Genomic DNA, 9839 nt, shown 5'->3' with positions numbered 1-9839 from the left:
GAATTGGCTAGTGGGACTAGGAAGAGCAGTCTGAGAGGCTGGGAGAATTGGCTAGTGGGACTAGGAAGAGCAGTCTGAGAGGCTGGGAGAATTGGCTAGTGGGACTAGGAATATCAGTCTGGGAGGCTGGGAGGCTAGTGGGACTAGGAGAATTATTTGATTGCTTGATTGGTGACTAATGTGTTTACCTGATTGTATGACTGATTATTTGGGCATATTTGTGTTTATGTTACAGACACATGGACTCGTCCGGCACTGGTGATTCAGACACCACGGGCCCTAGACGCATAGTATCAGACCACCTAGAGTCTTCAGAGCGCGAGGTTCACACATCCGACGTTACTAGCACAGACGAGGATGACTTTCAGCCCTTTGCGTTACCTGATGGTGCTGATGAGCTCGCTGATGGCCCTTTCGCCGGGGACCTACCGCTCGTAGAGATCCCTGTTCCCATACCTTTGGCCGTTTATCCTGCTTACGATATGCTCCTCGACGCTGACGCTGATGGCGACGTCGATCTGTTTGATGATGAGCCCTTAGAGGATGAGGTTCAGGGCGAGGCCCTTCTAGCTGCTGGTGATCTTTTGTTACTCGCAGATGCTCCAGCTGGGGAGTCACCTGCACACTCACCGGTCCCAGACTCCTTCGAGTCTGTAGCCTCCGCACCGTCACACACTCTGTCACACCCCCAAAATCCACCTGCGGAGTATCACCGCTTGGGAGCGTGACTGACCAGGATCAAGCCACCAATCATATCGAACATGTAATTAATATCAAGTATAATAAATGTAAACCAATCATTCTATACGATAGGTGTTCAAAACATAATCGTAGTTTCAAAGTATAGCGGAAGCATAAGTATGAAAACCCAATGTGTAACATAAGTTCAGATGTTTAAATGTTTTAGACATGGCATCCACGATCCATGCTCCACAACGACCTGCTCCTCCCTGTGCAAGCTCCATGTACCTAACGACCTGCAAGGCATGTAACAGAGGATCAACAACTAGTTGAGCGAGTTCACAGTTAACAGTTCAGTAATAGTATAGTGTGAGTAGTAGTATGTTCGTTCGTTATGCCATGTATCGTATTAGTTTCCATCGCGGCCTCCCAGGCAGGTATGCGAAGATATTAGGGGATGTTCATCCCGAGTATTCTAGACTAGGTTTATCTGTATCGCGGCCTACCAGGCAGGTGTGCGAAGATTAGTATGTTTAGTTCGCGGCCTTCCAAAGGCAGGTGTGCGAAGATGTTAGTAAGTTTAGTTCGCGGCCTTCCAAAGGCAGGTGTGCGAAGTCAGTCATAATATCGCGGCCAACCCTAGGCAGGTGTGTGAAGATCAGTTCAGTAAGTGTTACTAGTCTAGTCGTGTCATATCGTTCAGTTCTATCAGCTGAGTATGTACAGTAATTCAACAAATCCCATTCCCACCCGGGAACCCCATGCCTTGGCTGTGTGAACTCACCTTGGTTTGCTCGGTATGCTAAAGAAATGCAAGCTCACAAATAATCAGTCACGTCCTATAGTGCACGTATACTCAATCAGTTCACGTTCGTAATGTTTCACATGTACTAGCATCGCAGTAATATCACAGAGTGTGTTTGACAGTTAATCATCATGCAGCACAAACAGATAGTCATGTGCATACAATTTCATGTTTCACATAACGGTCTTTCATAATTTATTCTAACATGGTTACTCTTTAACCTACTTAACAAGGTTAACAAACTTAACTGAAATGGCGTACCTAACAGAGATACTAAACTAACAGTGTTAATTATCCAACAGAGTCAATAACCAATAGAGTTACATAACGTTAACAGGGTTAATAACTTAACCAGGTTAATAGTCTAGCAGAGCAAATAAACTAACAGGGTTTATGAATAACGGAGTTAACAAGACTAAATAACTAACGGGTCACTGTATTCATGAAATCATATATGACAAAATCACAGGATTGGCGAAATCCCTTATCTAGTGAAATCACATTGGGCCGAAATCACTTTTGGGCCGAACTCCCTTGGGCCGAAAACCATTTGGGCCGAAAACCCTTGGTTGGCGAAAGCACCTATGGGCCGAAAACACTTGGGGCACGAAATCCTCCATGGTGTTTTCGTCGGGTATGATGTGTGGCGAAAACACTCTTTGTGTTTTCGCATGGTCCTTGTTTTCGTCGACATCACAACAACAAACATATCAGTTACACAATACCGAAATCCTGATCATCAACACAGTTTCGTAACAACAATACACGAGGATCTAGTTATGTATCAGTCTTCATTCGATCTAGTTATGTATCAGTCATCATTCAGTTTTACGAGGATCCTTATCATACAAAACAAATCAAAATCATATGCTCATCATCATTACCCACTAACTGTTGATACATGAAATCATATTACCAATTCATTGTGAAATCAAGGTCGTATAATTCACTAGATCATTCATAGGAAGGCATGGCATAATTACACAACATCATTATTCAATCATAACAGTTTAATCACGATATCAATATCATACCATCACTAACACTTCACACTAACAGTTGATTCGTGGTAACAAGTAGATAGTTCATGACGGATTAAATCAATTAATTATTACAGAGGATTACTAACCCAAATAGGATGAACACGAATATGTAAGAGTCTTCGAGGTCTCGAGACTGCCGTCGGGTACGAAGTAAAACGAGAGGGAGAATGAAAGGTGATTAGGGTTTTTGTCAGTTTCTGTTTTCATACACCGGTTATACAAAAACCTTTTAACTGAATGCTACTGGGCCGAAGCCCATGTGTTGTTTTCATTGGCCACCATCTTGACGAAAACACAAGGGTGTTTTCACCAAGAATGATTTCGCAAAGGGGTTTTCAGGTGAGTGTTTTCGTGAGGTGTGTGGGTGTTCGACAAATGTTCCATCCCTTCATTTAGTGTACTGACATTATAATCATACAAAACATATATTACACACACACTTCATGCACACCATATAATCATATAATTCACAATACGATTTAACATATTATAAACGTGTACAGCTGTGAACGAGCAAGTCGTGTAAACAAACAACCTAAACAATTAACGTGCATTAAATGCTAAAATGAAAGTCGGAAACTCGAGTTGTCACATTATCCCCAACTTGAAAGAAATTTCGTCCCGAAATTTGGCATGCGTTTACTGAGGAAGCTAGGTAAGTTGTTTCGTTCACTGGTTTTCCTGGGGTGTCACATCATCCCCCCGTTGATTTGGAATTTCGTCCCGAAATTCTGTAGTAGTAGCTTCAGCCTCAGTAGTGGTTGCACGGTTTTCGAATAACTGGGGATACTTTTCTGTCATCTGGTCTTCACGTTCCCAGGTGTACTCTGGGCCACGACGGGAGTTCCAACGAACTCGAACAAGAGGGATTCTCTTGTTTTTGAGGACCTTAACATCCCGTTCCGTGATTTCAACTGGCTCCTCGACGAACTGCAACCGCTCGTCGATAGTGAGTTCCTTAAAAGGAATTATGAGATTCTCAACTGACAGGCACTTCTTCAGATTCGACACGTGAAATACATTGTGAACTGCACCGAGTCCAGCTGGTAGGTTCAGTCTGTAGGCTACTGGGCCTATTCTTTCAGTGATTTCGAACGGTCCAACATACCGTGGATTGAGTTTGCCTCGTTTACCAAATCAAACCACACCCTTCCAGGGTGAGACTTTTAGTAAAACCCGGTCCCCGACCTGAAATTCCAATGGCTTCTTACGCTTATCCGCGTAGGCTTTCTGACGGTCGCGTGCTGCCGCCATGCGTTGTCGTATCTGTGCAATCTTTTCTGTTGCGTCCACTACAATCTCTGGACCCGTAATCTGACTATCCCCCACCTCTGCCCAACAGAGAGGTGACCGGCATTTACGTCCGTACAACGCCTCGAATGGAGCGGCTTGTATGCTGGTGTGATAACTGTTATTATACGAAAAATCCACTAACGGGAGATGCTTTTCCCAGCCGTTGCCGAAATCGATAACACATGCCCGAAGCATGTCTTCAAGAGTTTGGATTGTTCTCTCAGACTGCCCATCCGTCTGAGGATGATACGCTGTGCTCATGTCTAACCGTGAGCTGAAAGATTTGTGCATCGCTTGCCATAGCTCTGACGTGAATCGTGCATCCCGATCCGAAATGATGGAAGTGGGCACCCCGTGCCTCGAAACAACTTCTTTAAGATAGATGTCTGCGAGAGTGGAGAACTTATCCGTTTCCCTTATAGCCAGGAAGTGCGCAGACTGGGTGAGTCGATCCACGATCACCCATATGGTATCATTCCCACGTTGGGATCTAGGTAAGCCTGTAACAAAATCGATGGAAATTTCTTCCCATTTCCACTGCGGTATCCTGGGTTGTTGAAGTAGGCCTGCTGGTTTCTGATACTCCACTTTGACTTTTGCACATGTCAAACACTTGCCAACGTAAGTAGCGATGTGGGACTTCATACTAGGCCACCAATATGTCGTTTTGAGGTCGTGGTACATTTTATCCGACCCTGGATGTACCGAGTAGCGTGACTTGTGAGCTTCGTCCATTACAAGCTCTCGTAAGCCACCATAAAGTGGGACCCAAATACGCCTCGTTACATAGTATGCACCGTCTTCCTTTTGTTCCATTCGTTGCCTTGAGCCGCGTAAAGCTTCAGCTTTGACGTTTTCGGGTTTTAATGCTTTTATCTGAGCAGTTCGTATCTGTGCAGGAAGACTGGACTGGATAGTGAGTTGCAAAGCTCGTACGCGCCTAGGTAGAGTGTCTTTCCGACTGAGGGCGTCAGCCACAACATTGGCCTTGCCTGGATGATACTTGATGGCGCATTCGTAGTCGTTCAGTAGTTCAACCCATCTCCGTTGACGCATGTTCAAATCCTTTTGCTTAAGAATATGCTCGAGACTCCTGTGATCGGTGTAAATCATGCACCTGGTACCGTACAGGTAGTGTCGCCATACCTTAAGCGCGAAAACAACAGCTCCCAGCTCTAAATCGTGCGTCGTGTAGTTCCGTTCGTGAATCTTGAGTTGTCGCGAAGCGTAGGCAATAACTTTATCCCGCTGCATCAATACACAACCAAGCCCCTGTATCGACGCGTCACAATAGACCACAAAATCTTCCGTGCCCTCTGGCAATGAGAGAATAGGCGCGCTGCAAAGCCTATCCTTTAGGTACTGAAAAGCGGTTTCTTTGGAATCTCCCCAACGGTAGGTGACACCTTTCTGTGTCAACATTGTGAGCGGCTGCGCGATCTTCGAAAAGTCTTTGATGAATCGCATGTAGTAACCCGCCAAACCCAAGAATTGGCGTATCTCTGTTGGTGTACGCGGTGCAGGCCAGTTCCTGATCGAATCTACCTTGGATGGATCGACATGGATCCCATCCCTGTTCACCACATGGCCTAAGAAATGGACTTCACGAAGCCAAAAGTCGCATTTTTGAAAACTTGGCGTACAATTGCTCCCTTCGAAGAAGTTCCAAGATAAGTCGTAAGTGCTGCTCATGTTCCTCCTGAGTCTTGGAGTAGATCAGAATGTCGTCGATGAAGACAATGACGAACTTGTCTAGATAGGGTTTGCACACCCTGTTCCTAAGATTCATGAAAACTGCCGGCGCGTTCGTAAGCCCAAATGACATGACTAGAAACTCGTAGTGACCGTAGCGAGCTCTGAATGCTGTCTTGGAGATGTCCTCATCCCGGACTCTCAGCTGATGATAACCAGACCGTAGATCAATCTTGGAGTAGTAACTCGACCCTTGCAACTGGTCGAATAAGTCGTCAATGCGTGGAAGAGGATAACGGTTCTTCACTGTGACCTTGTTCAGTTTACGGTAATCAATTTCACATCCTGAAGGTGTCAGCCTTCTTTTTCACAGATAATTGGTACCCAAGAGTTCTTGTAGCTCCCCAAGGCGAAGAGATAGGTCGGATAAATCCCTTATCCAAGATTTCTTGTAGCTGCGTCGATAGTTCTTCCGATTCTGATGGAGCTAAGCGATACGGTGCTCGAGCTATGGGTGCTGCCCCTGGAGCGAGCTCGATTTGAAATTCGACCTGACGATCAGGCGGTAGACCAGGTAAATCTTTAGGAAACACCTGAGGAAAGTCGCGTACAACTGAATGGTCTTCCAACTTCTTTTCTTTCGCTGATGCGTCAATAACGAGAGCCAAAATTGCGGTGTGGCCCTTCCGCAAACATTTCTGAGCCTTCAAGAAAGAGATGATACCAATCCATAGCACCACTCTTGTTGCCTTGAACTTCGAGAGGTTCTTGGCCAGAACGAGGAATACGAATGACCTTTTCCTTGCATAAAATATCTGCGTGATGCTGGCGATTCCGATTTGCAGGCCGTGGGCTCCTGAATCCTTAGCTCCATGGCCCATCTTGAGACACCTTTGGCAACGTCCCTCGTTGCACTAACCACCGTGGTGTCTGTTGCATTAGTTACACGTTGGGTGAATTCCCCGATATCCACCCTGCCCCTGACCGCCAGAAGTTGGCTGACTCGGCTCTGGTGATCACTATTCTTGCGCTGCTGCTGTGCTTGAGACCGAACGGTAGCTGAACCCTTGCTGGAATACCTATCCCATTTCCGCTTGTTGTCACTAGGAGTAGCGGAAGTAGCAGAAGTGGTAGCGGTAGTAATAGCGCTGATACAACTAGGCAGCCCGTTCTGTTCCACTGCCTGATCCGCGAGGCGATGAGCAAGACGCTGAATGTCTTGGATATTGTCGAGGTTAGCCGATGTAGCATGGCTCTGAATCTCTGAGGCTAGACCCTTGAGGTACAATTCGATACGCTTGCTTGGAGGGTCCACCATGGTTGGACACAAGATGGCCAGTTCATTTGACCGTTTCGTATAAGCTTCAATTTCTGACCCCGCCATTTTCAAATGGTAAGGCTCCACTTCCAACTTGTGGATGTCATCACGCGTGCAATATTCCCTTTAATGCGTTCTTTGAATTCTTTCCAGGGGGTGGCGTTAGCAGCTGCCAACCCTAGTATCTGTACTTGCGCGTTCCACCCGGTTAGCGCGATTCCTTCCAAAGTACCAGTGGCGTACTTGGCCCTGCGAGCCTCAGGGCATTCACACATCTCGAATACTGACTCGAGCTTCCCAAACCAATGGAGTAGTCCCACTGTTCCTTCTGTGCCACCGAATGTGCTTGGACGACAGTCCATGAAGTTCTTGAATGTGCAGACAGGTTGCTGTGCGTTCTGACCCGTTGCGCGAGAAAGATAGGTCAAGGTTAAGCGCGAGAGTTGGGTCACGAGAGTAGGATCTAACATCCTAGGATAGGTCTGGAATAGCAGGTTATACCTCCTGCTTGTGCGGCTGCAAGTGCCGCAGCAACTTGTTCGTTAATGAGAGCCATCAACTGGGCTTGAGTCATGTTAACACGTCCAGATACGATCGGACAGTAAAGGTAGCGTAAGTATGAATGGTTCGCGAGTAGTGCGATGACAGAAAAGTGTAGGCATATAGGTGTTCTCAAGCAGTAACAAGTAGTGAGCAAAGTAATGTAAGCATACTACGAGCAAAGTTCTATGCAATTCTAGCATGTAGGCAACAAACATAAACCTTATTACCTAGGATGTCGAGTCTTGCACGTGGAGCGAAGCGTCGTTGTGGATCGTTGAGAGCACTGTTCTGGTTATAGTCTGGTTTTAATAAAAATGTTTTCCCATATTAAAACCAAGTTCTCTATAACCAATGGCTCTGATACCAATCTGTCACACCCCCAAAATCCACCTGCGGAGTATCACCGCTTGGGAGCGTGACTGACCAGGATCAAGCCACCAATCATATCGAACATGTAATTAATATCAAGTATAATAAATGTAAACCAATCATTCTATACGATAGGTGTTCAAAACATAATCGTAGTTTCAAAGTATAGCGGAAGCATAAGTATGAAAACCCAATGTGTAACATAAGTTCAGATGTTTAAATGTTTTAGACATGGCATCCACGATCCATGCTCCACAACGACCTGCTCCTCCCTGTGCAAGCTCCATGTACCTAACGACCTGCAAGGCATGTAACAGAGGATCAACAACTAGTTGAGCGAGTTCACAGTTAACAGTTCAGTAATAGTATAGTGTGAGTAGTAGTATGTTCGTTCGTTATGCCATGTATCGTATTAGTTTCCATCGCGGCCTCCCAGGCAGGTATGCGAAGATATTAGGGGATGTTCATCCCGAGTATTCTAGACTAGGTTTATCAGTATCGCGGCCTACCAGGCAGGTGTGCGAAGATTAGTATGTTTAGTTCGCGGCCTTCCAAAGGCAGGTGTGCGAAGATGTTAGTAAGTTTAGTTCGCGGCCTTCCAAAGGCAGGTGTGCGAAGTCAGTCATAATATCGCGGCCAACCCTAGGCAGGTGTGCGAAGATCAGTTCAGTAAGTGTTACTAGTCTAGTAGTGTCATATCGTTCAGTTCTATCAGCTGAGTATGTACAGTAATTCAACAAATCCCATTCCCACCCGGGAACTCCATGCCTTGGCTGTGTGAACTCACCTTGGTTTGCTCGGTATGCTAAAGAAATGCAAGCTCACAAATAATCAGTCACGTCCTATAGTGCACGTATACTCAATCAGTTCACGTTCGTAATGTTTCACATGTACTAGCATCGCAGTAATATCACAGAGTGTGTTTGACAGTTAATCATCATGCAGCACAAACAGATAGTCATGTGCATACAATTTCATGTTTCACATAACGGTCTTTCATAATTTATTCTAACATGGTTACTCTTTAACCTACTTAACAAGGTTAACAAACTTAACTGAAATGGCGTACCTAACAGAGATACTAAACTAACAGTGTTAATTATCCAACAGAGTCAATAACCAATAGAGTTACATAACGTTAACAGGGTTAATAACTTAACCAGGTTAATAGTCTAGCAGAGCAAATAAACTAACAGGGTTTATGAATAACGGAGTTAACAAGACTAAATAACTAACGGGTCACTGTATTCATGAAATCATATATGACAAAATCACAGGATTGGCGAAATCCCTTATCTAGTGAAATCACATTGGGCCGAAATCACTTTTGGGCCGAACTCCCTTGGGCCGAAAACCATTTGGGCCGAAAACCCTTGGTTGGCGAAAGCACCTATGGGCCGAAAACACTTGGGGCACGAAATCCTCCATGGTGTTTTCGTCGGGTATGATGTGTGGCGAAAACACTCTTTGTGTTTTCGCATGGTCCTTGTTTTCGTCGACATCACAGCAACAAACATATCAGTTACACAATACCGAAATCCTGATCATCAACACAGTTTCGTAACAACAATACACGAGGATCTAGTTATGTATCAGTCTTCATTCGATCTAGTTATGTATCAGTCATCATTCAGTTTTACGAGGATCCTTATCATACAAAACAAATCAAAATCATATGCTCATCATCATTACCCACTAACTGTTGATACATGAAATCATATTACCAATTCATTGTGAAATCAAGGTCGTATAATTCACTAGATCATTCATAGGAAGGCATGGCATAATTACACAACATCATTATTCAATCATAACAGTTTAATCACGATATCAATATCATACCATCACTAACACTTCACACTAACAGTTGATTCGTGGTAACAAGTAGATAGTTCATGACGGATTAAATCAATTAATTATTACAGAGGATTACTAACCCAAATAGGATGAACACGAATATGTAAGAGTCTTCGAGGTCTCGAGACTGCCGTCGGGTACGAAGTAAAACGAGAGGGAGAATGAAAGGTGATTAGGGTTTTTGTCAGTTTCTGTTTTCATACACCGGTTATACAAAAACCTTTTAACTGAATGCTAC

Source organism: Helianthus annuus, chromosome 16 (genome assembly GCF_002127325.2).
Source record: "Helianthus annuus cultivar XRQ/B chromosome 16, HanXRQr2.0-SUNRISE, whole genome shotgun sequence".
NCBI lineage: Eukaryota > Viridiplantae > Streptophyta > Magnoliopsida > Asterales > Asteraceae > Helianthus > Helianthus annuus.
The sequence above is the reverse complement of the archived record's forward strand: the minus strand, read 5'-3'. Positions refer to the sequence as shown.